Source organism: Diadema setosum, chromosome 13 (genome assembly GCF_964275005.1).
Source record: "Diadema setosum chromosome 13, eeDiaSeto1, whole genome shotgun sequence".
NCBI classification, from domain to species: domain Eukaryota; kingdom Metazoa; phylum Echinodermata; class Echinoidea; order Diadematoida; family Diadematidae; genus Diadema; species Diadema setosum.
The window spans coordinates 13,327,950-13,334,967 of record NC_092697.1 but is presented as its reverse complement, the minus strand read 5'-3'; the positions used below and the strand labels follow the sequence as shown (position 1 = coordinate 13,334,967).

The 7,018-nt window shown below is 38.1% G+C and overlaps 1 long non-coding RNA gene across 1 annotated transcript; it reads left to right on the top strand.

Moving 5' to 3' along the window:
• The first annotated feature begins 4,412 nt into the window (after positions 1-4,412).
• LOC140237370 (uncharacterized) lies at positions 4,413-6,418 on the top strand. Its single transcript, XR_011901835.1, has 3 exons — positions 4,413-4,596; positions 5,015-5,180; positions 5,801-6,418. It is a non-coding gene; the product is annotated as an uncharacterized lncRNA (long non-coding RNA).
• The last annotated feature ends 600 nt before the right edge of the window (positions 6,419-7,018 follow it).

The window sequence follows — 7,018 nt, the reverse complement described above, 5'->3', positions numbered from 1 at the left end:
CGGCTGTCGTAGAATATTATAAACGATCGATCGAACAAATTACGAATTCTATCGGCTACGATCATACGAACGAGACAAGCGAGACGAAACGTCTAACATTTGTTAGGCTACAACATCCTTAAAAAAGATTTTAAGCTAAGGTAGGTAAATTGCAAGGTAAAAAATTGGAAATTTAGTGAATTTTTTTTCAAAAAAATTTGAAATTTAGTGAAAAATTTGTTCAAAATCAAAATTTCTTACCTGCTTCCTTCTCATGTTTAGCGGTTGTCAGGTATTTTTATTCCATGGGCGTATCGGCAAATTTTGCGCTTAGTCCTACGCGTAATATTGCTTGCTATACGCAGTTACGCTATGCGCGATCATTAAGTCCCTGCGAGAGACCTAGTACCTAGAACTCTTTCTATATTGACCGATTCTGTGACGCGCTATGTGTATTTTTGGCATGGGCAGCGCCATTACTGCGGTGTCTCAGCCGACCCCCCCTTCTCTCTCCCCACCCCTCTCACGCGCGCTTAATGAGAAACTGATGCATGGTTGTTTTAGCCAATAGGCGTCTCGTACTGAGTGCGCGAATGCTTGCTTAGTGCGCGAACCTTTGTTACAAGTGCGCGATAAACATGTTGCCCGTGGGGTGGGGGAGAGCAGGGGGGGTCGGCTGAGACACCGCAATTTGAGCTCATGGCTGCGCCCAGTGCCATAAAATGTCTGCTGCCCTCAACGAACCCGAATCGGTCAATAGTGCAGCGGGGAGAGAGGGCGCGGACTTTGAAATTACTCATGTAAACAAACGAAGGTGCCTTTTTTTCAAGAACAAGGTTCTACTGTATGCATAGCCTAGCCCTTAGACCTATATCTAGCCTAGGTACACACATTGTATGGACCGAGTAGTGGTTCTAGGCCTCGTTAGATCTAGAGTGTTCTAACAAAACTTAGCCCTACTAGAGTCTAGATCTACTAGTCGATTTTTATGCCTCCGCCACGAAGTGGTGCCGGAGGCATTATCTTTTCGGGTTGTCCGTCCGTCCGTCCGTCCGTCCTTCCGTCCGTCATGAATTTTGTGGACAAGGTAACTATCGAAACCTGTTGAGGTATCCTAATGAAACTTGGCATGTATGTGTATTAGGGGGTGAAGTTGTGCCTATCAACTTTAGGGTGCACATGCTCAAGGTCAAAGGTCAAAAGGTCAAGGTCAAATACATAAAATTTCACTATTTCCACTATATCTATTGAATGCCTGAAGATATTTTCTTGAAACTTAGTGTATACATGTTTTACCCAATTAAGATTCTCTGGTGAAAGTTTGGGTCATGAGGTCAAAGGTCAAAGGTCAAAAGGTCAGGGTCAAATACATAAAATTTCACTATTCCCACCATATCTATTGAATGCCTGAAGAGATTCTCTTGAAACTTAGTGTATACATGTATTACCCAATTAAGATTCTCTGGTGAAAGTTTGGGTCATGAGGTCAAAGTTCAAAAGGTCAAGTAAAAATATTAAAACTTTTTTTTTTCTCCGTACCTTGGAAAATTGTTCAAGGTATCTTCATGGAACATACTATATATATACATGTACTGACTGGAAGTGATTATCTAGAGAATGTAGGGTTCATGGGGTCAAAGGTCAGGGGTCAAAGGTCAAGTGCAAGACTTCAAAATTTTACTATTACCCTCATATTTATGCAATGCCAGCAGGGTTATTTCTTTACACTTGGTGTATGCGTGTGTAACCTAATAGAAATTCTCTGGAAAGTTTTTTTTTTTCTCTTTTTGCCTCAATGGTCAAAAGGTCAAAGATCAAGTGAAAGTGCTGAACTAACTTTTTCCTCCATATCTCGGAAGTGGCTCAAGTTACCTTGAAACTTAGTACATATTATGCATGTTCTACCTGAAAGTAATTATCTTAAATGAATTTTAGGGTCAAGGGCCAGATGAAAATGGTAACAATTTACTATTCAATTCAGAAATTGCACTTTTTCTCCACACCTGTACCTTGAAAATTACTCAATGCCTAAATGTATGCATGGGTCAAAGTCAAGTTAAAGTCCTTAAATCCCTAGATACATGCTCTCCTATTCATCCAATTAAACCTACGTCAAGAAAGGTGAACATTCAACACATTTGTGACAAACTTGTCATTCCAATATTTTGCCAATTTTGTGAGAATGTAATCACACAGTGTCCACATGTACTATCTAGACCTATTGGGAAAATCATGCATTATGGCGGAGGCATACCAGTCGCCAAAGCGACATTTCTAGTTATAAACATACATCTGTACTACAAGTCTAGTGTGCTACGACTAACGTTAGTGTTCTAGGCCTACATTTTACAAGACTACTAGACTACACTAGTGCTAGATGCTATAGGCCTAGGCTAGAATAGATTTCTAGAGATCTAGACATTCAGCTAATAACATCGAAATGGGTTAGACTTTCAATCATATCATTCAATATCATTCGATATCATCATTTTTCTTATCAAGGTGTAAAAAATTATCTTGACCTCTATTCAACGTTTAACGTTAGACAGAGAACCTATGGAGCTGGACACGATCACTACGTCCAGTCAAGTGCAGTAGGGCAGAGTGTAGAGCCTAGAGTCTAGACTTATTAGATCTAGGGCCTACAGCTAGTAGGCCTAAAAGGCCTAGAAACAGGCAGTAGATCTAGGCCTATAAATACCAAAAAACCTGTTACGCCGCATAGATTAGGCCTAGACATCTCTAGGCCTACTAGAATCTAGAGTATATTGCTGGATCTAGATTTCAACTGTGCTAGCCTAGCCTGCCGTGGGCTTGGACCTTTTAATGGTCTAGATCTAACGTTAGGGCTCTTAGACCGTATAGGCGTGGACCTACATGTATAGAGAATTTAGAACTTGTCTAACCGTTGGAGCTATTCGAGATCCATGATAGCTACGAGTGTTAGATAAGAAGCAGTAGGGATCCAGATCCTAGACAAAAAACAAACAAACAAACTCTGTCTGGAGGAGTTTAATGACATTTTTTTTTTAAATCTTTGACGGTTCTCCTCCTAAGAAATTGTTTAGGAGGAACTCCTCTCCTAAACATTATTAGGAGAGGAGTTCGGGAAAAAAAAGGGCTTCTCTATAGTCTATGCATGTTCATTATTATTGACGAAGGGTCTAGTCTCGTGGAAATTGCGTAACTAGGGCAGGTGTATAGTATAGTATAGATACAGATGAAAAAGAATAGGGCCTAAATGGGGCCTGCGGTAACTTAGACTGATCGTTTGTTTTGGGACATTTGTACGGAAATTGTAGTCTAGAAACAATTTCTAGATCTTGGGCAGGCTGTAGAACAGCTAACGGCCAGTGGTGGAGGGCGAGTCCCAAAGAGAAGTGGACCAAGTGTGAGATGATAATAGTCTAGTGGTGTGGGTTTGTGGCGTACTGTAGTAACAGCTTGCGCAGCTACATTATATGCAAAGAACATTGGATTTTGTGTGATGTACTCCATGATCATTAATTTACTGATTGAGTCTGACCCCCCCCCCCCACAAAAAAAAAAAAATGCAGTGAAGTGACCCTCTCTATGTGATTTACATTTTATCCATATGTGTCACTGCGTCGTTGGAGTTTTTATGTGGTAATCATGCGCTCCAAAGTGAAAGTTGTAATGTTACTATATGAGGCTGTAACTTATGTTCATGCTCAGGTCTGCAGACTTAAGTTGTACTACTTGATTATCTGGTAGCATTTCATTTGTCGATCTCTCTCAAGAATAAACAGCCCTGTCGTTGCTGCCTCAGCAAGTCACGAACGTGCTGCACACAGTAGGACACTGTGCTGTGCACAGCACTTGGTCAGGCTATAACATGCCATACAATGTACTTTCTGTTAGTGTTAACTTTAATTGTTCTGTAATTGCATAATATCAAATGAACTCTAAGTCTGAAATCATCAAGGACCATGCCCTCATCTGTGTGTGTATAAATTGTACTTGCAGTTTGATGGCGGAATATAATACGTGCTTATCATTCAAGGGAATTCATGAATTATCCATAATTGCAGACTGAAGAAAACAAATGCTGTGTGCGTCATGTGTTACACATGTATATTGACATACTTGTATTTAATGTATGTGATACGTAGTGTAATTTGGTTTAGCTTTTGGGCCCCAAGACCTTAGTAATTGATTGAAATAATTATAACTAAATGATATATAAACTTATGAAGCACAGAACATGTAGGCCTATATAATGTGGGTTACATGCAGGTGCTTCTGATATGTCCAATGATTAACAATGGTGAATAGTTGAATAAATGTGTTTATCACTTTACGTGTTTGTTAAGTCTATTCATGTTGCACTTTTTTACCTAAATGGTAAATTTAGAGTCTACTTTGATTATCGTAAAAGCCTAAAAAATATTCTTCCCTTTTGTCACCCTAAACAGGTCTGAGTAAAAATGAAATCTCCAAGGACTTCATACAGGAGGCTTCTCACAATGTTGAAAAGGAAGAGTGGAAAAGGAGCAGCTGGAAACTGGTTGTCCTACAGAAATAAATGAATTGTCTCTGCAATTTCTGAGGACACACATTATGCCAAGAGGATCACTTACCAATTTTGAGACTGAGGTATATGTTAGAAGATGAAATAAACAATTCCTCATACTTCCAAATTTTTTATGTGACTGCATGTGTGAATACATCAGTTTCTTTCTTCTTCTTTTTTTGATGCCTTGACAATTAAAAAGAAATAGTTCAGTTGTGAGAAAGAAAGAAACTAATTCAGACAGTGTAATTCAATTGTTTCCTACATTATTTTGAAAGAAAGTCAAAATTTCATTCATGCTAGCCTAAAAGTGATGAAAAGATTATCATAAAACTTCAAATACAGTTCATCAAAAGCAATTTCTAGAAATTAATGAAAACATTATTGCCCTGAAAGAATGAATCCATAGTAAGGCATGTGACAATCATGGACCCCTCGTCATCATTCTAATTCAATACAATATGTATTCATGTTTCTCTTTTTCCTTCCTCTCCTTTTTAGGAACTACAAGATGATGAAGACTCTGTCAGCAAGTCGTCATAGGCTGAAATGCTGCACACAAGATGATGGAGTAGGAGCAGGAGAAGGAGATGCAGGAACTGTCAAAACAATACCTAAGAAGATAAAGAGGAGTCAAGAAGCATAGGAAACCAGCATTTTATCAGCAGTAGGTACCCTATACTCATGCACTCCTGGGAAATGGTTTCCTTTGCCCCTAAAAAAGAGAAAGAAAAAAAGAAAGAAAAACACATGCTTGCTGATTTTTTTTTTCTCTCTACAGACAATTGCAACATATTTTACGTATTTGGGGTGTACAAGTACCTGTAAATCCCAAATTTGATTTACATTGTTGAGTAGGCTTTATTTTGAGAATTATGATCCAGGGATACTTCTTTTTATCAGGGGGGTTCATAATCTAAAATTCCTGGCTAGATTTGCTGATTTAAAGTTATCACATGAAACATGGACTATTCAGGCGTAAGTTCACTTAGTATAAAAAAGAAACATGCCACATTGTTCCTCTACTTTTTCAAGAAAAAACAAATTCCACAGTTAATTCCAAGGTCAATGAATGTCATAAAAACTCAACTCAACAACTCAACCATGGTTGTCAGTTGCTGATGTATGTAGTTCAAATGCTGCAATCACTCTAAGCCATTAGGTGGAAAATTGGAGGTATCCTAATCTACAAATAATTGCTACACAGTGTACCTTATGCATTTTTGTAACACTTAATATTTTTCCCATTTTTCTCTTTTTTTTTCTCTCTTTTTCTTGTTTGTTTAGCCCCTTGTCGTGCAGTTCACCTCAACTCTTACATCTGTAACTGCAAGATCGGTGTAGGATGACATTGCTGTCTCTCTGGGACTTGCTGGAAACAAAATGTGACTTTTCAAATCAAGAAAGTGGCAGCTACTCGTGCAAGAAGACATTCAGCAGGCAGCCCTGAAAGTGGAACTTGAAGAAACTGACATATTGATTTTTTCTTTCATTTATGTTGGACCAATGCAAGTTTGCATGAACTTTACGTACATTTACTATCAACTTACAATGGTTTGATATCTGTTTTCTCGTTAACTACAAACACAGCTACTCTTGAAAAACTTGTCATGTTCAAATTTACCTTGCAATCACCCTGTGCCAAATTTTTCTGAAATACCTACAAACAGCTGAAGAATTTCAATGTGCAAGGCTTTGTCATGATTTGACGGCGATTATGCACTGTTACTTTAGCAATGCACATTTACTTTCTCTTTAAAATTTATCCTGCAACTATAAATCAAGTACAAGTGTACCAAATTTTGTCTGAATCGCTGCAAAACTGGAGAGGGAAAAAAAGATCCACAAGCTTTTTCCCTGTTTTGTGAGGGCCATTACGATGCCCTGTGACAATAGCAACATTCTTTCCACTACAGTTTAGAAATGTATGTTTTGCATAACTTTACCTTAAACTCAACATGTGTGCCAAATATTGTTTGAATGGCTTAAAAACGGGGGAAGAAAGTTGTTCCTAAAGCCTTTCCATAATTTTGAGGGCCATAAGTGTTGTTACCATGGCAACACACTTTGCATTGCGCTGAACATGTACGCCAAACTTCTTTTGAATGGATGGAAAACTTGAAAAGAAGTTCAAGAGATGTTTTGCCCTAAAGTTGTACTCTAGCAAAATGGTAGTGATATGACATCATATTTCTTTGTCATTTACAAGAATGTGCAGAGTAAAAACACCTTACATAGGGTGAGAAAGTGTGAGCTATTTCCAGTTTTCTAATCTTAATTTAACTTGACCATGGAACAACTTAGTTTTATAACTTATTAATCACCTTAATAACGACAGTCTACATCAAGAAGGTCTTAATCATTGATAAATGATGGACGAATTGCACAGTGTGTTTCCATTGCCTCGTCTAAACGTATTCAAATGTGACTTTGACAATGATATTGCCAGAAATGTTTGAGCTAGAAAAATGGAAAATGGCCCATATATCCTTGCAATAAATTTTA